This window comes from Lissotriton vulgaris, chromosome 5 (assembly GCF_964263255.1).
Source record: "Lissotriton vulgaris chromosome 5, aLisVul1.2, whole genome shotgun sequence".
NCBI classification, from domain to species: domain Eukaryota; kingdom Metazoa; phylum Chordata; class Amphibia; order Caudata; family Salamandridae; genus Lissotriton; species Lissotriton vulgaris.
In genome coordinates, this window is record NC_141693.1 from 1,163,837,146 (window position 1) to 1,163,862,082 (window position 24,937).

Consider the following 24,937-nt stretch of genomic DNA (forward strand, 5'->3'; position numbering starts at 1 on the left):
AATATTATAAAATATATTTAACTGTTTGTTATATTTTTTAAGTATTATATAATTTATTTTACATATTTTTTATAATTTAAAAAAACAATATTTTTTTAAAAACAATATTTTTGACATCAATATTTTTTTGCGATATTTTTTTACTTACCTTGTTGTAGATAGGATGTTGATATTGTTGACATCGATATTGTACCTCGATATTTTGTCTTTCTACATTTTGTCAGACATTCCTTTAAAAGATGTCTGAAGGCAACCTTTCAGCTGCCAATCTACATCGCTACCCACCGGTACCACGATGTAACTGACCATGACAGAGTGAAAGCAAACTAAGGTCTGCTGCTTTTCTGGAGGGCAGGATTCTTGACCACATTTTTTGGATAGAGCAAGCAGCTGGATACTAGGGGACCGCACAACCAGACTTTGGCACAAACTGTTTTCGCCTATACTGCCCACCTCAAATGATCTGCTGCTAGTAGATCATAAAATAGAAACAACAATTTGTGGATGAGAGGCAACATACAAAAAACAAATCAAATGTGCATATTTAAGTCGACGAGATCCAGCGACTCTGGCAACGCGACGTACACCGGACAAGGCTCCTAGGCTCCGACTCGGACCGGGAAAAGGGCAGGTCCTTGTATTTTCCTCAACGAGAATTCTCCCTTACATGGGACACTCTCTAATCGGGACCAGATTGAATTTACATTGCGCGTCCCTGACACTTTTTTCTACAAATGCCTTCTCTACAACCATTACTGCCCTGAAGAAGCCCGCTCTATGGGCGAAACGCATTGGTTGTTGTTGATCCTGTGCATACTGAACACATCTGGCAAATAAAAGAAAACTGTCAACACAAGAATTATCTCGTCGACTTAAATATGCACATTTGATTTGTTTTTTTTATGTTGCCTCTCATCCACAAATTGTTGATTCTTGACTACCCCTGCTTGTAAGGTGTGTCCCGCAAGTGGGGGTTCTGTACTTTATCTCTTCCAAAGGAACGAAATTCATTACTGGAACCAGTGCATATTTAATACTTATTAATGCCTGTCCCCGTTGAGCCGAATTAAATAAATACTTTTCTATCTGTATGTTTTTGAGGGTTGAAACAACTCTCCATTGTGCTTCTTTCCCAAGGGGCATGCCTCCCTTCCTCCAATATACCCTAACAAACAAAACATTTGTCATACCAACAGTACTCGCTAGAAGCAACGCATGGCATCACCAAGGGCATAACTCCGCTCAAGCAATCTAATTCACTGAGCGTTTGTCATTTAATGTCATACTTGTTCCACTCCATATAGCAACCTTACACATTAGCCCTGTACCCTCATGCATAAAACATGACTGCAAGTCATATTGTTGACAAAAACGATTGCCACCTCAACTACACACTCAGATTGAGCCACATGCACTCTTAGCCATACAACATTTCACATTAAATATTATGTGCCCAACACGGTTCCAAGCCACATAGTGAAACATGTTCACTGCAGCACATGGAAGGGAATAGAAGCCACATAAAAGTCAAAGATAGCATTTACAGAAACTTCTCAATGTCCTGCAGCCTAATAATTGACGATCATACACCCCAGCAGAAGCATACATCTGTTCACACAAAGCTCTACACAGATCCATTGCAGCTGCTATTCAACATAATTCACCCCTAGTACAGTTGCATTGACTACAGTTAATAAGGACTCAATGGACACCAGGTGCCAAAAGCGATACTCGACCTCACAAGTGGTGTTGCGTCATACCAATGCCCTTATCGCGGGATGTAACATAAAATATACTAGAGCACTTAGATCCAATGTATTGTAATATATTGCACTGTATGTCTGTACCGCATGAATGGGAGAAGAGTGTTGGCTGAAGTGACTTTTATTAGTGCTATGCTTTAGTGTTGTGTGTGAGGCCCAGAGGGTGTGCACCAGGCTTGGAGTGGCCAACATGAATGTGCATCTTAAGCATGTTGTAGGCAAAAGGAATGTCAGGATAGTTTTGCAACAGCTGTGACCTGCGAGTTAGCTATGTCCTCATTTAAGGAACACCCAGATATTTACTTCTCTTCTAAATTCTAGATAGTTGTTGATGATCCTTGTCCTTTTCAGAAGTACAGAAGCACGCATGTCTGTACTGAGAAGGAACTTCTGCCTTTGCAGGTTTTTTGATAAGGAGGGACTGCCAGGCTTGCAGTCTCTCCAGGTCTGAGGATTCTCCTTTGGTTGTCCAGCCTGGCTGGAATTATGGAATATCCAATCCCACGGATCACCTGGTGGACAATCGCAGGGATATTCTTCTTGGAAGTGGTAACCAGGGGGTGGTGATGGCAGTCTGGAAAATATGGAAAAGAATGGAATACCTTGTGAAGATACCTATGTATAAAAGATACACGCCACTGTGGCAATCTTCCCTCTTTCCCATCTCAATGTATGATAAATTGGCTAGGCATTGGGAAGAAAGGTGAATTTTGAGGCTGCGGGACCTTTATCTAACTGAACAAAAATTATCATTCATACAGTTACAGCAAAGATTTGGTATAGCGCCCGGAACATATTTTAAATACAGACAGCTTACCAGTTTTGATAATAAAAATAAGGAGACTAAATTCTCCGTGCATAGGATTCTCTTAATTTATTAATTTATTTTTTATTTTGAAAGTTTTCTAGAGCACGGACAAGACCCTTGCGGGTATCAGAGTGCTTTACAGTAAGTGAGGTTACTTATATAATACATTAAAAACAAGTAAGTCAAATATACATAACATCTTGAGCAAACATAAAGCTAAGCAATAAGGTGCAGAACAGGAGAGTCCTGATGAGTCATGACTAAGGCAAATAGAATGATTGGGTTGACAAGTTGGATATCTGGTACGAATTTACTCACAAATTCCTAAATCTGTGTTTAAGTGAATGTTGCCATAAGAAGGTATTTTACTTCCTTTTCGAAAGATGCAGTGGAGGAGTTCAGTCTTGTTTCTGGGGGTAGGGCATTCCATATCCTAGGCGCCATTCCTGAGAAGGATCGTTTATATGTGTTTTTCTTGTTGAATCTTTGTGGCTTCAGCAGTAGGTTTTCCGCACTTCTCAGCCCCGGACAAAAATTAAAAACGTATATAAAATGTTAATCGATACACTCCCTGATGACCTTGAGCTAGCAGAAACTAAATGGGCCACAAAAATCAGAGACCCTGATATCGACTTGTGTAGCTCTCTAGCTTTAGCTAAAGGGACATTTCTTGCAGCAAATCTGAAAGCTTAACATTATTACAAGATATACAACCTCTATTTTACTCCTGCTAAATTATATCGGTGGGGAAAAGAGAGGACGATAAATGTCCTCGGTGTGATCAAGGGCCAGCCGATATAATCCACATGTTCTATGGCTGTGATACATTGGATCCTCTGATAAAACAAATTGAGTCATTTTTTACAGTGGCTGTAGAGAGCATAGTTAATATAACTCCAACTCTAATGCTGTTAGGATGCGATGAGAAGGTGCAGTGTGACTATCGTAAGAAGAAATTTGTTTTTATTGCAACAGCTGTAACTAGGCTTCTCATTGCTACCCATTGGAAAGATGCGGACCCTCCTCACTTCCCAGCATGGCTAGGTCACTTGCTGGCTATATATCATTTGGAGGTTTCCTTATATAACTGTAAGGGCCTGGGGGAATTTGGGGGCCCATGAAGAACTGGATTATAAACCAATCCTCTAAGTAAGGTGACAGGCTGAATTATGGGTTATCAGAAATTTTCAGAAAGGTAAGGAATTGATCCCGGACCGAAAAGTTTAAACTTCTCTGTTTTTTACATTGTAATATATATATGCAATACTGAAAAATAAGCTTTTGCTGATCAGATGTTAGCAGTATTTATATGTGAAAATTGCGTATGTACTTATTTTTTTCTACCTTGTATACTCTAAATAAAAAATAATGTAAAAAAGGAAGTGGTAACCAGGGACGGTCTTTTAGAGCAGTAGTAATGTTGTCCTATCTGTTTAGGATAAGAACTTGGTTGGCTGTCATGTTCTGGATTCTTGGGAGTAGGGGCAGGCCAGGAGGTGCAGAAGCTCGATGTCTTAGTGCCTGGAAACCGGCAATGCCTGGCTTTACTACGTGCTGCATGTGCCTTGCACAGGTATATTTGGAATTCTCCAGATTTCCTTTCGTCAGAAAAGTATTAAGGCATGGGCAAATTAGGCTCTGCATTATAAATCAAACACTACCCCCCTGTCTGAAAATAATGTTATCAATAAGCTTAACATCAAGGATCAAGAAAAAGGAAATAAGTTACCACATCCCCATCTGGCATAACAAAGTGTGCAAAAAAGGAGAAAATGTATAAATATACCATGTAGCAATTATTTTGGGGCGTATGCCCAGAGTTTATTATACAAATCGATAATATACAGAAATGTCAAAATTACATGAATAAATATTGCAATAAATACAATGACAGAAAATAGGTAAACAGTTACACAAACTCATAGGGGGCCATTAGGATGGCAGGCGGATTGCCTCCGCCAGCCTGGCAGTAGCCACCCCCAGCTTGGCGGGGGCAATCCGCCCGCCATCCGCACCTAAATTTCCCCCCGCCATATTAGGATGGCGGGGGACTAGGTTGGCGGTGTCTATTAGACACCGCCAGCCATATTGGCATGGCCCAAAACAGATGCCTTTCCGTAGCGGCGATGCCGCCACGAAAAGGCATGCGGTCTTCACTTCGGGGGCTCCATGCTGGCCCCCAGAGTGAAGGACAGGTGGGGGGATGCATACGGGGGGTACCTGTGGTACCCCCTTGCATTTGCATTAACAAAGCGGCAGGCAACGTGCGGTGCCTTCCGCTTTGTTAATGCAAATGCATATATGCATTTTTAGCATTGTGGCGGGCGGTGCTGAGAGCACCGCCCGCCACAATACTAAAAATGCAGTATGCGCTCGCCACAGTGGCAGGCGCATCCTAATCCCCCCCACGGGACCCCCGCCCTATGGCGGGCGGTCCCAAACTCCGATAGGATCCGCCCGCCATCTTAATGACCCCCAATATATGCGTAGGCAAAAACAGATCGAATACACCATGCAACAAACTAAGCCATGCAATCCGTTCAAAACCGCACTCGTTCACTCACTCATCACACTGCAAGACAAAATCCCACCCCATCAGATACAATGATCTTAATGACAGATGGTCCAACATATAAATGAAGATGAAATGAAATGCCAGCATTTGTGAAGAGCACAGTTACCTCCAGCTAGGTGTCCCAGCGCTGGGGGCCGTCAGGAAGATTAAGCGAGCTATTGTCCAGAGTCAGGCACCCTGGCCGCTGAAATACGTGTTCTTATAATTTCATTGTTAATGTGGGTGATATCTGAGTCTATTACAAACATTCTGCAGAGAAATGTGTATATGTTTCATGTAACATCTACAAAAAGAGTTTCTTTGAGATCAAAACAAAACCTCACATTGATATGCAAAAATGGGGGGCTGGGGGTTGCAGAGATTATTTTCAGTGATATTAGTGAGCTGCTGTTATATTACAATATTGAAATCACGTCACTATCATATAATATTAGATGTACACACATTTAGAATTTGGACGCGTGCGCACTGTCAGTGGCCTGGCCAAAGAAGGCAAGAAAGCGCTGAAATTGAATCATACATAAGTTCAAAGCTGATCTGAACTGGCCCCCCAAAATACGTTTTAGGGGCCGTGGGCCGCCCAGGGGCCCCAAAATCCTCAAGTTGTATGTCCCTGCCTTTCGCACATGCCTTTTTGACTCTTGAAGATTATTCACTTCAGGGCCGGCTCTAGGCTCATGGTGGCCCTGGGCAGGGAGCGTAGGTAGGGGGCCCGGAAGAGGGGGTCCGGCTGTGCGGAGCGCGCAGGCCAGTAAAGAGGGGAGGGGGTCAGGGAGTTTAGAAGTGGAACAGAGCCGGAGGCCGCCAAATCCCTGCCAGGGGCCACCACGCAAATATGTATCCATCCTCAGAGGATTAATATATTAAGGATATATATTGGCGTGGTGGCCCCTGGGGTTTGGTGGCCCAGTGCAGGTGCACAGCTTGCACATGCCTAGAGCCGGCCCTGTTCACTTGTTTATAATACGCAGTTTCTTGCTGGGCGCAGAAAGTTCAGCACAGTTAACCAGGCAGTCGGGGAAAATGAAGGATTCTGCTCTGCGGAACATTTTTCTTTCGTGTAGAAAAATAAACACTTGAAAACCCAGTAGATCATCTGCAGACAACAAAACACTTCACTTTCCATTTCTTGACGTTTATTGGCATGTCCTGTCGCGTCCGCGAGTCTTTTGGACCCAACAACTCGGCTCAGAGCGGGCGCTCGTCCTGTTCCACGCCCTCGCGGAGGGAGAGAGAGAAGGGTCAAAGCTTTTAAGCCTGATTGCTGCTAAAAACACCATTTTGCGGCACAGCGTGAACTAATCAGGACCCCTGCTATTTGCAGGCTGGTGGGTGGCGGGGGGAGGGCACTGAAGACGAGGAACGGCGAGTCGAGGGCCCAGTCATCCAGAATGTACTATTGAGAACTCAGTAGTTGACAAGGCCATTATAAATATGCACGTCACGTTGGTCACGCGAACTCCACTCACGTCAAAAATACCTGACGTTACGGTCTAAATAAAATACATATAATTTCTTCCTTGGGGAGAGGTTTGGAATTGATTGTGACCATGGTGGGACAGGTGGTAATACCATTTCCACTTGAACTGCTGGTATAGATTCTGCATCCAGGAAAGGATTTTGTTTAAAACCTTGTGTTTGGCGCATAAGTCCATCCATAATGCTGGCCCTTCCATTCTTGTTCCCCTGTTTCGCCGCCATCAATCGGTGAGATCTCTTAGATCTAACCAGCGAAATCTGCTGGTAGTACCCAGGGTGAAGCTGGCCCCGATGGGCGGCCGCCTGCTTTCTGTACAAGCAGCAAAAGGATAAAACAAACTCCCAGACAACATCAGGCATGAATCTAACCATCTGGCTTTCAGGAAGCGACTAAAGACATTCTTGTTTCAATAATGTCCTTCTAACGTCCTCCGGTCTTACAGCGCTGGGATGCTCGAGGGTAGCCATGCGCTCTACAAGAAAGTATTCATTCATTCATTCACTATAAGCTTTACCAGTGGGAAAGCTCAAATGATATTTATTACCTGATATTGTATTAATGGCTGTGGAGACATTTCCGGTATTGCTGGTGATAACAATTGAGGTAGTAATGGATCTGGAAATACTGTTTTGGTATTACCATTGGTGAAGTTACAATTAATGGAGCACATATTGGTGCTACAGGAAGTCTAGACAAGTGGAAGAATCACTGAGCAGCAAGCCGTAGACTGCTAAGCTATAGAGTAAACCAAACGCACCATACCAACTACGGTGTCCTGCAGTATACACCTCTTACTCCCTCCCCAAAACTAACAGCTATGAGTGGCCAAAAATTCCAGACAAGCAAAAACACACACGGCCAGTGAGGAGGAATTGGAGATCCTAGTAAAGGATTTTGTGAATGACCACCATAGGTAATATGGGCATCTGGTGCCCACCAGATTGGAGCCGCTCCTCCTCTATGGCGGAAGAGCATGACCCACTGCTTTTAAGCATGGCACTGCAAAGGAAACATAAAATGAAAATATCTTTGAGTTGTTATCATTTTACGTTTCCTGTTGCTTTGCAGGCTGGCGGGGCTTCTCTGCTCTCAGAGCAGGGCGGAGAAGACGTTTTTTGCCCACTCCTAAGTGTGCAGTGATGTTTGGTCGGCCCTCTCAGGCCGCTTAAACCAGTCTTACGCACTTTCCCCGTTCTCCATGCAGGTTGCATTACAGCCTGCGTGGAGAACAAGCCCAAGCTCCCATTCCCTGACTGAGCATTGGACCAGGATGCTCAAAACCAATCACAACGCTGCAATGCAGTGTTGTGATTGGTCTGGGAAACCTTTCCTGTGCTTTCTGTGCCTCTGAGACCAGGAGTAGAGACGTAGGACCGGCACTGCAAGGTAGGTGTTTCTGATGTTATTACCGTTTCCCCTCCACCCCCACTCACACATTTATGGAAGAGATGTATTTAGAGAGGAGTTCGTAACAGATTATGCAGCGGTAAAAAACACTCAGTAAAACTGTAGAGTCATTACACACACACACACACACACACACACACACACACACACTGTCTCTCTCGCTCTGAAAAAAACAAAGGTTAAAGTAACATTATTGTAAGGTGTAATGAAAATGTGTTTTTGATCTTTAAAAAAATTAGAAATCCACAGAAAAATACAAAGAATAAAGTAACTTTATAGTTAGGTGAATTTCTCAGCGACAATATTAATTTTTTGAACTAAAAAAACCACAGATATTCACCAGCTATAGTTAGCAGCACTAACTATAACTTGCGCTCCTGCCATGCACTGATTATGATCTCACATGACATTACTCATGACAGGTTCTATGACATTATGTATGACATCACTGCTGACATCTCAATTTACATAATTAATGGCATTACTGATGACATCATCAAATGAGTGAGCAAGTTTGTTTTACAGTTTAGATAGTCGCATGTAACTGCCCTATAAATTCTACATAATGTTGTACCTAGCTGTGTGGAGGTATGGAACACGTTAGAAATGTTTGCATTCAAGAGTAACTGTGTGTGAGTGACAGTTCACTTGTAATTATTATGCTTCACACAACTTTTTGGTTCCATAGAAAAAGTTTCTGACAGAAGAAGGATTATCCATATTAGATACTAACTTTTCTAAGCAGCCTTGATTTACAGCTATGCTATCTTCATGGGGTACAGGGGCGTTGACCCCCTACTGCTGCAAGCCACTACGGTACGTGGCTATTTCTGACTAATGAAAATAGCACCGTATGGCCGTACCTCCATTTATTCTGTGTCCTTGTGGGCGGGGCTAATCTGACATTCACAGTTCAGGCTTCCCCATTGAAGGTTACCATGGAGCTGTGCCAGCAAAGACACAACCCCATCGGTCTTCAACGGAGTATTGTGCTAGCATGCTCCAGCCAATCCTAGCACTGCTCTTTTGCTGCTTGGTATTATATGCAGCATAAGAGCATGGCTGGGGAGCTCAGGCTTATTTTTCCAGCTAGGTTACAGCTTCACAAACAGGCAGTGAGGCGGAAGGATTAACTTTGGGACTCAGAGTGCTTGCAGTTGTCAAGTTTTATAATATTTCCATTCATGCTCCACCATTTGCCACTGGATTCAAGGTAGCCTGGCTGCTGAGGGCTGTAAGCCAAAAACCGGTCCCAGGATGCTTGTTTCTGGGTCCATGGAAGACATGACTTGGCAGTTGAGGCTGGACTGTTCCCATGAGGCACAGGTCAAGACTGATTTGCATATGGCCATGTCTGAACTGGGGTGGCGGAGTATGCTAAAGAAAGATGATGGATTCAACCCAGATCTGTGACTGGGGGTGGGTGTCTGAAGAGTTTCAGCGCTCCGTCCATCATCTTCTTGTGTTTGCTTTGTTCGCCCTAGGTTGGCAGGGTATACCCAGACGTGGGTCCCTTGCTCACTTTGCCACTGTATTCAAGCTAACCTGGCCAATGAGGGCTGTAAAAACGAAACCGGTCCAGGGTGCTTGTTTCTGGTCCAGGGAAGACATGGCTTGGCAGTTGGGGCTGGACTGTTCCCATGAGGCACAGGTCAAGACTGATTTGCATATAGCTGTGTCTGAACTGGGGGGGGGGCAAAGTGAGCTAAAAACGATGATGGAATCCATTCAGATCTGTGACTGTGGGTGAGTGTCTGAAAAGTTTCAGCGCTCCATCCAACATCTTGTGTTTGCTTTGTTTGCCCTAAGTTGGCCAGGTATACCCAGACTTGGGTCCCTTGCTCACTTTGCCACTGGATTAAAGCTAGCCTGGCTGATAAGGGCTGTTAGCCGGAACCCAGTCCCAAGATGCTTGTTTCCAGTCCAGGGAAGACACGGTTTGTCAGTTCGGGCTGGACTGTTCCCATGAGGCACAGGGTCAAGACTGATTGGCATATAGCTGTCTCTGAACTAGGGTGGCGAAGTGAGCTAAAGAACGATGATGGATTCAACCCAGATCTGTGGCTGGGGGTGAGTGTCTGAAAAGTTTCAGCGCTCCGTCCAACATCTCCTTGTGTTTGCTGTGTTTGCCCTAAGTTGGCAAGGTATACCCAGACTTGGGTCCCTTGCTCACTTTGCGACTGGATTGAAGCTAGCCTGGCTGATGAGGGCTGTTAGCCCAAAACCGGTCCCAGGATGCTTGCTTCATGTCCAGGGAAGACATGGCTTGGCTGTTCGGGCTCAACTGTTCCTATGAGGCACAGGGTCAAGACTTATTTTTCATATAGCTGTGTCTGAACTGGTGTGGCGAATTGAGCTAAAGAGCAATGATGGATTTAACCCAGATCTGTGGCTGGGGGTGAGTGTCTGAAAAGTTTCAGCGGTCTGTCCATCATCTCCTTGTTTTTGCTTTCCACCATTTTTAAAGTCAGCAGCTGTCACTGTTTATTTATTAGACAGAATCGTGTTAAACTGAAAATGTGTACATTACATAGAAGAGTGTGTGCACCAGGTATGACCCTATATATGCATGCTTATTTTGCTTCAAAAGATGTGCTATCTGTGAAGTTTTCATTACAGTATGAAGGGTGCTGGTAGTATAAGCTATAGCACCTCCAGATCTTCAGTATTATTAGGAAATGGTGTCTTCTTTGACAACTGTTGCATAGAATGTACACTGTTGATAGTAGTTTCTTTTCAGTACTCCCTGGTGTATTTCTCATAAGAGTTTCACTGTTTGGAAACAGTGTGGTATAAAATGAACTGTCTCCATAGAGTAAACATTGCTTACAGTTCTCTACTGATAGCAACTTCGTTTCTTAATGTCGGTTTGGTGTGTGTCAGGGGTTTGATCCAGATATAAGCTGTTTGCACTAGGGCAGTTGTTTTGGAATTGGAATTCACTATTTTGGGATCCTCGGAACAGTTGTATATGAATATAACACCATGCTTGATGAGAGTTTCCCGTATATATGTGATCGATTGTTAATGGGAATTATGCTACATGCTACTATTTTTATGCCCCCATCCAGCTCCAATGGCCATCCTCGTTATAATGGTGTCGGTCACATGACACCTCCAGCCAGGAACTCGACTCCAGCCGACTGACCCGGTAAGACTGCACCTTGCTCTATGCCCACGCTGCCCTGATTCTCCAAAATTAAGCCCGGTTTTTCTAACGGGCTCTATTTAATCCTCCACAGGCCACTCCTGGCTCCATGATCCCAGCGCGACACGGCGTTGCCGGTACTATCCGGATTGCGGTAAGCTTCCGCTCACTTCGGGTTAAACGTCCCATTGGTAACCCCATTCTGGTTTCTAAAATTGTTCCTTGATTAATTTAGGTACCAAGCGGAAATAAGGCACTACGTATGCTCCGCCCCTGGGTCCGAGACCATAAGAAAATTAACTCTTTCTCGGTAAGCGAGCCCACTATATGGTTTTTTCCCCCCTGAGTCCTGCCCTAAGCAACATAACGTGACCAACCCCCGGAATTAATTGGGCCCCCGGTCACAGCAGCGAATTGTCCTCCTTAGCACAGTAGCGAATTGTCCTCCTCAACCCAGGTTGTACCTTGCTGAATTTTAACTGCATAGTTTCCCCTTGTCTAGTTACCCAAGTCCCTGGCATAATCATCCCAGACCTTGGCCCTGCTGGCCCAAATTTACTTCAAGCTCGCCTGTGAGCTTCTCACCAATACGCCTTGTGGTGAGCCCACGCAATTTTCTTGAATGAAAGTTATCTCTGAAACTTACCTCTATCACTGCGCTGGTTATGTTTGGCACTGATACAACTGCTCATTGTTGTCCCTTATAAATAACTCACCAACTCACTTCACATATTGGACATTATAGTTGTATGCCTGCTACCAAGTATCACTAGAAAAATTGTGTTTCTTGTCACTCGGTCGCACGCATGTGAACACTTTAGTGTAAATATCACTCGCGGTTTTTGTGAACCCTCACCACAATTTATATACAGACGTTGATGAATAGACCACCCCGTATACCACGGTTATTAGTATAATCACTACACAATTGTCACCAATTGTTTGGATAATAATATGTATTCGGTTAAACTAAATGTATTTCTGTTCCCCCCTCCTTCCTTCCATAGGCAAAAGAGGTGTAATCCCCCCTCTTCTCGGGATCGAGTATAATGGCAAGAACAAACTACGGAAACAATTGTACTTCTATGTTCTTGTTTAATAATCACAAGTACACATAGAATAAGGAAAACAAAATAGAAAAGAGCGATTCAAGTCTCGCAACACAAGGTCTCTCATACGTTACCCATCAGCCGTTGGCTACTAGTTATTAGAGCCGGGATCCAACCGTCCTCTGCAGGGACACCGGTCCCGGTGTCCGGCCAACAGAGGACACTGTGCAGAGAAACGGCCGAAAATGCCGTTCGAAAAACGACTGATGGGGGAGCACGCTGAGGAGTCCTCTGTAATCCTCAAGGCCTCGGGAACACCAGTCCTGGTGCTCTACCGAATGGTTCAGTAAATAACCGAACAACCCAAAACAGAGACGCAGCAACCACCTCCTTTGGTGGGCGTCTCTGTTCCTGTCCGTCTCGGGAGCGTAGAAACCAACGCTCGACCAAGACTCCACTGATGCAAAGTGAAACGAGCAGCCGCTCGTTTCCGGGACACTTTACCGTAGTTCCAAACTGCGATACTTACTCCAACGTCGAACTAGACACAGCTCCTTGTTCCCGTGAACACAGAACAAGCGAGACACAACGGACAGCCGATCAGGAATCAAAATATTCGACAATGTCCCTTCGGCCCATGCGCCTTAAGTACTCATTTCCGGGTGCGTGACGCACACGCTTGGCATGCCGGATCTTGTAGTTCCTGAGTCTTCCGGGCTGTGATCTGTCTTCTGTACTGAGGTAAAGTTCAGCGCTCGCCCGCGCCACGTAGATCTTGACAGTACATCCCCCCTTATCCTCCTCTCCGAACAGGCCCCGCGCTGTTCGGGTGTTTCTTGTGGAATGCCGCGACCAACCGTGGTGCGTTGATGCCAGCCTCGGGTTCCCATGATTGTTCTTCTGGGCCGTATACCTTCCAGGCCACCAGATACCACAGCTTGCCTCCCCGCCACTTGGAGTCCCGAATCCCTTCGACTTCATACTCCACATCGGCGTCAACTGACACAGGTATCGAGGGCACTTGATCGCCGTTAGTGGCCGGTTTCAGAAGGGATACGTGGAACACCGGATGGATCCTCAAGTGGCTAGGCAAACACAGTCGTACATTTACAGGGCTGAGGCACTTGGTAATGCGATACGGTCCTATGTATTTAGGGTGAAACATGCTTCGCTTCCGGAAACGGAGATTCCTCGTGGACACCCACACATACTCCCCCACCACGTACAGAGGTCCCGGTCTCCGCTTCTTGTCCGCCGCAGCCTTGTATGTCTTCTTGGCTGCCTCCAGACATGCACGAGATCGAAGAAGTGCGTCCTTGATGCGTGCCACTCTCCTGGCCGCTTCAGGCACCTGTAGGATTCTTGCCGGGTGAACGAAAGGTAGGAATCTGGGATGATGACCATAATTGGAGTAGAATGGGGACGACTTGGTGGAGCTGTGGGTAGCGTTGTTGTAGGCGATTTCGGCCAGCCATTGGTGATCTACCCATTCCTCCTTTCCTTGATCCACAAAACATCGCAGATATTGTTTGAGGGACTGGTTAAGGCGCTCCGTCTGCCCGTCCGTTTGCGGGTGATAGCTGGTAGACAAAGCCGATTTGACGTGCAACGCCGAACACCACTTCCTCCAGAACTGTGCCGTGAACTGCGAGCCTCTGTCCGATACGATAGTGGTGGGTAATCCATGCAGCCGTACCACGTTTTTCAGGGGGAGCAAGGCTAGCTGGCCCGCCGAGGGTACTTGCTTGCAGGCAATGAAGTGCCCCATCTTTGTGAGATAGTCCACTACCACCATCACCGCCGTACAGTCCTGGTCCTTCGGCAACCCCACTATAAAGTCCACGGAAATACTTTCCCATGGTTTGCTGGGCGATGGAAGAGGCTGCAGCAGGCCCTGTGGTCTGCGGTGGTCCTGTTTCGCTGTGGCACACACGGTGCACTCCATCCCCCATCGGCGGACGTCCGACCGCATCGATGGCCACCAGAAGTGTCTTCCCAGACTGGGCACGGTTTTCTCGAACCCCAGGTGGCCCGCGCATGGTGACGTGTGGCACCAAGCAAATGCCTGCTTTCTCAAGCGGGGAATGGGTATCAGCAAACGGTTGCCATGCATCGGCATGCCGTCTACCGTCTTCCATTCCTTAGGCATTATAGCCATTGTTTCCATGCAAATGTACGGATTCCTTTCTGGACTCCTTTTAGAAACTGGTCAGGTTGTACAGCCCCTATCACCGCACCCGGCGGGATGATTGAGTGCACCGGAGCAGGGGGTGGTTCCATAGCAGACGATTGACGGGACAAGGCGTCCGCTTTCCTGTTTTCCGAGCCGGGCCTGTAGGTGATGTGGAAGTGAAACCCGGAAAAGAAAAGCATCCACCGCATTTGCCGCGGTGACAGGTGTTTCGCTGCCGTCATGAACTGCAAGTTGCGGTGGTCCGTGTACACCGTCACCTCATGTCTGGCCCCCATCAGCCAATGTCTCCACTCCGCAAAAGCGTTCCTTATGGCAAGGAGTTCCTTCTCTGCAGTATGGTAATTCCTTTCTGCAGGGTTCAGCTTTCGGGACATGAACGCCACAGGGTGTAACACCCCAGAGTGTTGGTGTCGTTGTGACAGTATGGCTCCTATGGCCACCTCGGAAGCGTCTGCTTCCACCACGTATGGTAAATCAGGATTCGGATGAGCCAAGATTGGCGCAGAAATAAAGGCTTTCTTCAGTTTTACAAAGGCGTTCTGCGCATCTGCGGTCCATATGAAGGGCTGCGCCTTCCGTAGCAACTGTGTAATAGGGGCCACCAACCCTGAAAATCCATCGATGAAGCGACGATAAAAATTGGCGAACCCAATGATGCACTGTACGTCTTTCACCCCCTGTGGTGTTGGCCATTCTTCCACGGCCTTGACCTTGCGTTCCGCTATTTCCTGTCCTGCAGGACTCAGCATCACTGCTAAGAATTCCACAGATGTTACGTGGAAGTCGCATTTGCTGAGTTTGCAAAACAGCTGGTGATCTCTGAGCCACTGGAGTACGGTGGCCACGTGGCGTACATGGTCCTCCTCATTGTTGGAATAGATGAAGATATCGTCTATGTACACCACTACGTACTCACCCACGATGTCTCTGAACACCTCATTTAAGAAGTACTGAAAGGCCGCAGGGGCGTTGCAGAGCCGAACGGCATGACGAGGTATTCGAAGAGGCCGAAGCGGGTCTTAAACGGCGTCTTCCACTCGTCGCCGTCGCGCATCCGCACCAGATGATATGCCCCTTTGAGGTCCAGTTTCGTGTACACCTGGGCCCGTTTCACCTGTTCCAGTAAGACACTTATGAGCGGCAGAGGATACCGATTCTTCACGGTGATTGCGTTCAGCTCCCGGAAGTCTACACAGGCCCTTAACTCACCATTGGCCTTCGGGATGAAGAAAAGGGGTGAAGCGGCGGGAGACTTGGAGGGTCTGATGAACCCTAAACCCAGGAGTTTGTCTAGGTATGAGCGCAGATGGAGATTCTCCGGTTCTGTCAGCGCGTACAACCTGCCGCTAGGGATGCTGGCACCTGGAACCAAATCAATCTGGCAATCGTAGACCCGGTGCGGGGGCAGGACTTCAGCCCTAGCCTCATCGAAGACGTCCTGAAAGGCAAGGTAGACTTCGTGCAACACAACTGCTTTCTCGGCCGCTGTGGCCACCATGTATTCTCTTGCTGCTCCGGGTGTGTGCACCGTCTGCACTCCACAGTGTTGGCTGCAATACGGTGATGTCATCCTGATCTGGTGGGTTGCCCAATCCACTGTCGGGTTGTGTTTCACTAGCCAGGGAAGGCCCAAGATGATCCTGTACTTTGGGGCTCGAATGATGCTGAAATCGATGCCTTCTTCATGAACTTCTCCATACCTCACCGGTAGCACACCGGCTGTGATGCCCTGTGGGGCCTGTGACCAGTCGTCTTCCATCCACCGCATACACATCCTCCGGGCGTTCCTTGGGCACCAGGCTGATCCCCAGTCGACCTGCCTCTTCTTGGTCCATAAAAACACCAGTGGCCCCGGAGTCCACCATGGCTTCAACCGCCTTCCACATGGTGTCTACGAAGATATGGACTGTGATGTAGATGTGCTGTGGTGGGGATCCAGAAGGACTCAACAAAGAAGGGATGACAGTGTGACTCCGAGAGGTCCCTTCGTCTCTCAAGGAGTCAGGTAGTTTTCCGACGGGACATCGAAGGCAGCGGTTACTGGCCTACCCGCCCTGTTGCGGATGGTCTTTGGTTTCGCCGGACATTCACGGACGTAATGTCCCTTTTTGCCGCAATACAGGCATAGGCCCTGTTTACGTCGGGTTTCCTTTTCTGTAGCAGTAAGACTGGCCCGAACTGCCCCAATGTCCATGGGCTCGGCCTTATTAGAGACACCGCTTTCTGAAGCCCCTGGCGTCCCAGGGGAGGGCAAGGTTTTCACTCTCTTTTTGTGATCTCCTCTGCGTTCCCCTAACCGGTGATCCAAGCGTAGGACCAACGCTATTAGCCCTTCACATGTCTTGGGCTGGGGGTCGATCTGTGCCACGACATCCTTGAGATCTTCACTCAGCCCTTGGTGGAACACGGCTATTTGCTTAGACACTGGCCATTTCGTTTCCGCAACTAGGCGACGAAAGGCGTTTAAGTAATGTACCACGTCGTGGTTGCCCTGACGTAATTCGAGTAATTCACGATCAGCGGTGTAGGTATCCACACGTCAATCGAACACTTTCATGAATTCCTCACGAAACGCACCCCAATCGCATAGGATGGGGTCATCCCTGCTCACAAGAGGCACCACCCATTGAGCCGCGTTTCCAGCGAGGTATGAAAGGAGAAAGGCCACTCTGGCCTGACTCGTGGGAAATGCCTTGGGTTTGCAGGATAAATGTAATGCCACCTGAGTCATGAACACCTGAACAGTCTCGGGGTCTCCGCTGTACCGTTCCAGATTGGCTAGGGGAACAGTCACAGGCATCTCTACTACTACCGCAGGGGCGGTAGGCATGGTGGCGTTTCCTGCATCGAAGGGATTCCTCTGTGTTTCATCAAACCTGGCCTTCAGATCCGCATTCTCCTGCCTGGACGCCGCGAGCTCTACTTGGACGGCTGCCAAGGCTGCCACCACATCATCCAATGTGGCCATGTTCTTTCTGCCTCGATCGGGAGACGATTGAAATGTTATGGTCGAATATTATGTATCGGGATCGAGGATAATGGCAAGAACAAACTACGGAAACAATTGTACTTCTATGTTCTTGTTTAATAATCACAAGTACACATAGAATAAGGAAAACAAAATAGAAAAGAGCGATTCAAGTCTCGCAACACAAGGTCTTTCATACGTTACCCATCAGCCGTTGGCTACTAGTTATTAGAGCCGGGATCCAACCATCCTCTGCATGGTCACCGGTCCCGGTGTCCGGCCAACAGAGGACACTGTGCAGAGAAACGGCCGAAAATGCCGTTCGAAAAACGACTGATGGGGGAGCACGCTGAGGAGTCCTCTGTAATCCTCAAGGCCTCGGGAACACCAGTCCTGGTGCTCTACCGAATGGTTCAGTAAATAACCGAACAACCCAAAACAGAGACGCAGCAACCACCTCCTTTGGTGGGCGTCTCTGTTCCTGTCCGTCTCGGGAGCGTAGAAACCAACGCTCGACCAAGACTCCACTGATGCAAAGTGAAACGAGCAGCCGCTCGTTTCCGGGACACTTTACCGTAGTTCCAAACTGCGATACTTACTCCAACGTCGAACTAGACACAGCTCCTTGTTCCCGTGAACACAGAACAAGCGAGACACAACGGACAGCCGATCAGGAATCAAAATATTCGACAATGTCCCTTCGGCCCATGCGCCTTAAGTACTCATTTCCGGGTGCGTGATGAACACGCTTGGCATGCCGGATCTTGTAGTTCCTGAGTCTTCCGGGCTGTGATCTGTCTTCTGTACTGAGGTAGAGTTCAGCGCTCGCCCGCGCCACGTAGATCTTGACAAGAGGCTTATATTCAAAGGCAATTATTGTTTTGTCCCGATGATGGACCCCATGATTTAGTAGGGGGTCCGAAATGCCGTCGACCTTTAGTACCATATACTTGTGTAATGAAACTTTATGCAATGCTATGTAATAATGGTACCTACAAAAAAATTTCTGTATGATTGGAATTCTACAGAAACTGCTGCTCTTGCCTTGCAAGCCCTTTCATGTGTTGTCTGTGTCTATGTATTGTTATGGTTGGGTACAGGCTTGTGCCCCACACACGTGAATTGTTGAAGGTATTACGTTGTGTTATAAACTCCTAATTAAGTATAAACTTTGAAGACCTCTGTCCGGCTGGGCATGTCTTCACCAATATAGAACTGACTGGGTCTATATTTATTTTCAACTATCCTCTGTCTCCTTGCTTGGGACAATTGTTGTGTTTGTATACATGTAATAGCATAGCACATTATACAGTAATATGAGCTGCAAGGATGTCATCAATGATGTCATTTGAGATGTCATCAGTGATGTCATAAATTATGTCATAGACCATGTCAAGAGTGATGTCATAAGCAGTGCATTGCAGAGGCTCATGTTATAGATAGTTAGTGCTGCTAACTATAACTGGTGAATTTCTGTTAAAATATAAACGTTGTCACTGAGAAATTCACCAAACTATAACGTTACTTTAACTTCTATTTTCTTTAGTAAATTTCTAAGGTTTTTAAAATTGAAAACACATTTTTACACATTTTTATTACACCTAACTATAACGTTACTTTAACCTTTGTTTTTTTCTAGAGTTTTTTAAATACGTGAAGTAATAATAATTTACAATATGTAAAATCAACCCCCATTGTGCACAGCTTTTTGCCATGCATGGCGGGAGTTGGCTGCACGGCTTGGCCTGCCGCCAGGCCTTGCAGCCAACTCCCTCCCATACAGTCTACCCCATACTGCGCACAGCCTTCGGCCATGCACAGTGGGGGATTGGCCAAGTATCCTGGCCTTGGGGACCCCATCACCCACGACCACTCATTAAAATTAAATGGAAGAGGCATGCAGACCCCTCCCCAGGCCAGTTTTGGCAACAGGGACCCCATCCCTCAGAGCCCAGGGCCATTTTGAAGAGAATGTTGTTTACACTATTATAGTGTAAGAGATACGCTATACATTTTACCATCTGGGTAACATATACTAATTAGAGTGAGGGGTTGTATGAGTACTTGTATGGATGTGTGAATGTATATGCATATGGTTGTGTGAGTGAATGTGCCATTGGTTATATGGGTGAGTGAGTGGCTGTGTTGAGAGGCTGTATGGGTGAGTGAGTGTGTGTGTGTGAGAGGCTGTATAGGTGAATAAGTGGGTGTGTTGTAGCTCTGTCGGTGAGTTTATGGCTGTGTGAGTGGCTATATGGGTGAATGACTAGTTGTATGAGGAGCTGTATGGGTGAGTGAGTGGTTGGATAAGTGTATGTATGAGTGAGTGAGTGAGTGAGTGGGTTTGTGAGTGGCTCTATGGATGAGTAAGTAGATGTATGAGCACCAGTGGCCGGTGCAGGTAAGTGCAGCGTGGGATGTCAACACACAACACAATAGGAGTTATTTATTTATTTAATTTGCCATATTCCATTGTCTATCAACATCCCCTCTGCAGAGCCACTGCTGTGTATGAGTACTTGTATGGGTCTGTGAATGTGCGTGTGACTGGTTCTCTGGGTGTCTAAGTGGGCGTACAAGAGGTTGCATGGGGGCGTGAGTAGGTGTGTGAGTGGTTCTGTGAATGATGTCATTAGTATAGTCACTGACCATGTCATGAGTGCTGTAATATGTGAGGTCATAAGCAGTGCATTGTGGGGGTATAAGTTACAGTTATCTCAACTGACTATAACGGCTGAATGTATCTGGTTTTGTATGAGTAAAGTCTGAGCCTAACTATAACGTCCCTGTAACCTTTTTTTTGTGTATATATATTGGCATAAGTATAACTTGTACCACCATAGATTTCACATGTCATCAGTGATGTAATATGTGAGTTCATAAGCAGTGCATCACAGCAGTGCAAGGTTTACTTTGCTCGCTTACATACAACTTATGAATTTCTACTCTATTATGGTTTTTAAATTATCTATTTCAGTTAATTTCTACCTCCCTCACGTATAACTCCACTTTAACCTTTGTTTTTGTCAGTGAACTTCTATTTTTTTAATGTAAAGTAATATCTTATTACAATACGCTTGCTTCCAACCACTATGGTGTGCAAGGGGTGACTGCAGGGCATTTGGGACCTCCACCCTACAAGGGTTAGAGGGTCAGGTTATCCATACCCTGCCCCCTTCTATATCTTTTGGAACCCTTGAGTCCTGTAATGACACCTACAAACTTTTCTTCATGTTGCAGCCACCAATCAGATTCTTCAGTCCATTGGGTCTCCCACAGGCCAGACTGTTCAGAATTAGTTTTTTGTTGTTGTTTTTCTCACAGGAGTCCTGCTGGAGATCTGCTGCAACACATACCTTTAAATTATGAACCGTAATATCTCTAAAATAATTAACAGAATTTCACCGAAGCACAAAAGCATTGTTCTAGCTTTCTTGCAAATTTGGTGTAATTCTGTCCAGCAGTTTTTTCCGTATTGTTATCTAATTGTTCCTACAGGAAATGCATAGGGGAAAAAAATGTTCAGGGACCTCGTTTTTCCTCGGCCCCAGGTTGATGGTTCACCCCAAATGTTTCCAGTTGTGGGGGATGAACATTTTTGAAGAAAGTTTTCAAGGTATTAGCAATACAAAAAACTTTCTCCTAATGTTATCTCTGACTCACTTATCACTGCACAGTGGTAATATTTATTATTTATTTATTTATTTCTGATTTTGTATAGCGCCTGGTTACACTGTCAGTGTGTCCCCGCGCTGTCAGAAGAGTCAGTTGCTCCGACAGTCATAGCAGGACGGGCTAATCTTTAGGAAAGAGGAATGTTTTCAGTTTCCTGCGAAAGATGAGCTCCGATGTTTCCACTCTTAAGCTCAGGGGGAGAGAGTTCCATCTGTGTGCCACCAGAGTACGAAAGGATCTGCCTCCCATTCTGGCTTTTTTGTATCTGGGGACAGCAAGAAGGCCTGCTCCTAATGAGCGGAGTTGACGGGTGGGCGTATAGGGGCATAACAGGTTCTGAAGGAAGGCCGGACCCTTACCATGTACGATCCTGTGGCCAATACACAGGGCCTTAAAGTCGATCCTTTCGTTAATCGGGAGCCAGTGTAATGTTTGTAGGGATTTTTTAGAGGAGGCTCTTCTAGGCAGCCGGAGGACCAGACGAGCTGCAGCATTCTGGATTGTCTGCAGTCGCCGCCGACTAGAGACGTTGGCACCAAGATACAGGGCATTTCCGTAGTCCAATCTTGACGTGACAAGAGCATGGACCAGGGTCTTCCTTGAGGATTCTGGGAGCAGGTCGATGGTTTTGCGGAGTTTCCGTAGAATCGAAAAGCAAGCACCAGCTACTCGTCTGGTGTGGTAGTCGTAGTCAAGCTTTGAGTCCACCCATACTCCAAGATTTTTCACCTGATCACTGGGGGTAGGGAGGGGCCCCAAGGTCTGCGGCCACCAGGCAGATGACCAGACTGAGGGGGGTTTTCCCACAATCAACACCTCAGTCTTATCACCGTTAAGACGGAGGCAGTTCTTCGCCATCCATTCAGCCATCTCCTGGAGACATGCTGAGAAGTTGGCAGCGGCTAGTTCAGAGGGTTGGGTCAGAGCGACCACCAGCTGGGTGTCGTCTGCGTATGTTACTACTTCCACCCCATAGCGTTCCGCAGTAATGGCCACGGGGGTGACATATAAGTTAAAAAGTGTTGGACTGAGGCTTGATCCCTGCGGCACTCCTTGACCTAGGTCAAAGGTGTCGGATCGTGCTCCTCCTTGCTGCACCGAGAAGCTGCGGTTGGTAAGAAAAGATTCCAGCCATAGCCAGGCCATGCCTGTCACTCCTCCTTTCTTCAGACACTGTAGTAACGTATGATGTGCCACAGTGTCGAAAGCTGCGCTGAGGTTCAGGAGCACCAGTGCTGCCACATGCCCAGCGTCCACGTGCTTCCTCAGTGCCTCAGTCGAAAAAAGGAGGGCTGATTCTGTGGAATGGCGGGCTCGGAAGCCCGATTGGTTGGTATGCAGGAGGCCACTGGACTCTATGTGTGCTGAGAGTTGTTGATTAACTAGTTTTTCTGCTAGTTTAGAAAAGAAGGGCAGAAGCGAAATGGGGCGGAGGTTACTAAGCTGGGACGCACTGATGTGGGGTTTTTTCTTAAGAGGTAGCACGACTGCCTTTTTCCACCCGTGGGGGACCTTGCCAGTGTTAAAAGAAGTAGACAATATATGGCCAACATAGGGTGCTAGAAGACTCATGGCGCTGGCCAAGAATTTGGCCGGGGCAGGATCGTGAGGGGAGCCTGATTTGATTCCTTTAGCCATGGCTATCAGGAGGTCCTTCGTCGGAACCTGGAATACTGTGAGGCAGTCTTCGATCTTTGCCTCCCAAATCGCTTCTTCCTGAGGAGGAAGACGGTTGGAGCCAGTTCTGGCATCATCAGGGAAACTGGTGTAAATGTCGCGTACTTTTTTGTAAAAAAATTCCGCGATGGCATTACAAGATTGTGCTGAGGTGTCAGCCTGCTCTGAAGAGGGGGGAGGTGTAGTGATCTCTTTATAGATCCTAAAGAGTTCCTTGGATGAGCAACTAGCGTTTTCTATTTGATCTGCGTAGAAGGTCGCTTTGGTTTTCCTGATTAGGAGATGGTAATCTTTTAAGCTAGCTTTGTACACATCTCTTGCCTCTCGTGAATAGTTCTTTCTCCAGGCGCGTTCGAGCCTCTTGCAAGCTGCCTTGGTTTCTCTAAGAGCTGTGCTGAACCAAGGTGCAGTTTTGGTTTGTCGCTCCGGACCCTTAATGGCCCAAGGGGCAGTGATATCCAGGGCTTTAGTGATGTTTCCGTCCAGGGCTGTGCAAGCCCTGTCAACCTCTACTCCTAGGTCTATGGGAGAACCGTTTAGAAGGAAGTGATGTTCAAAAGAGTCCATGGAAAAACGTGACCATTTCCTCTGTTGTTTATTGTCGCTATTGTGGATTTTTTTATGTCGAGTCTGGATTAGGAAGTGAAAGGGGACAAGGAAGTGGTCGGTCCACAGCAAGGGAATGGGAAGGTCCTGCTTCAGATCCTCCATATTGTTGAAAATGGGGTCAAGTAGGTGCCCCTGCCGATGGGTGGGGAGGAGGGAGGTTGTTCCTAGTTGTAAGGTTTGCAGCTCTTGGCACAGTTCTTTTATGATCCTTCCTGTGGAGTTTCAGGGTGATCCGTAAAGTGGGGGCTGGGAAAGAAGGGAAGTCGGAAAACCAAATTTCCTCATTTTCCATAGACTGTTTTGGAACATGATATCGCAAAAACTGCCTAACAGAATTGCATCAAATTTGTGAGGAAGCTACATCTTGGTCCAGAAAGCTTATTTTTTGTGATTTGGAGTAAATACGTTCAGGAGTTTTTGAGAAATTAAGGTTCAAATATATTTGTATGTCTGCATGGTTGGGTTCCTGAGAGTCTTGCGAGAGTCACCCAGTTGAGCCATCTGATTGGTTGATGTGGCTTTTTTTTCCCATCGGATGTTGTGCTCCAGCAGGAGAAAGAGGCTTTCATGAGTCCAATGGGAGCTCACGTTCCAATTAGCTGGCTACAACATGAAGAGTTATGCTGCAGCTGCCGTTTCAGGACACTGGCACCCAGTCCCCCCACTTGATGGATCACACCGAAACTTTCAATGCACAAAATAGGCAAAAAAGAGAAATGTTTGGGGAAAGTTTAGTGAAGATTCTTCAAACGGCATCAAAGTTACTAACAAAACATAATAGGCACTTCCTGTGGAAACGCTGATCTAACTGTAACTATCCAGTGGTGACTGCAACTGGGCCATATGTATATATATTTTTTCAAACCATGCTGCCACTCCTCCAAGTAGTGGCTCAGTGGCACATACTGGTCCAAGATGATCCAAACCATTAAATCACTGAGTTCAGCATAATTCAAATTCTTTATTGTGATGAAACCAGTAACATGATATGATGGCTGACGTGTGTCAGCATGTCCCAGTCCCTGAGCCTTGAACAGGGCCTGAAGAGGCCATGACCTGGGGTTGATAATTTCAAAAAGGGATTGGAGCGAGACCCCTTCCTGAGCTGATCACTGACCCGAGGGTCCCCAACCCAGGGTCCTGGAACAGCTGCAGTCTACTGGGAACCCCATCCCACAGGGCACATTTTATTCTACTTAGGAGAGCCTTGGCATACCCTGCCCACACTCGCCCGGGCAGAAAACAAAACCTTTCTCCTGCCCAGCAGGAGCAGTAGAAAATGCTGCCACCTTTGTGCACCCTCTGTTTAAGAAGCTCTACTAGAATCCTGATGAACTCACAAACTGCCTCTCCATGGAGCAACTGCAATTCTTAGGAAATATCACCAGCCAGCTACATAACAAGAGTAAAGCCTTCTTCATGACTACTAGTGTGGGCTCAGGAACTGCAACCATTCAAGTGGCCATCAATTTATTTCAAACAACTGACAGTGGTGACCCGTCTGTTCTTTCTGCTTGATTTCTCTACATCTTCCCATAGCATTGGCCAGCACATCCTCCACAACATGTCACTTCAAAAATGTCT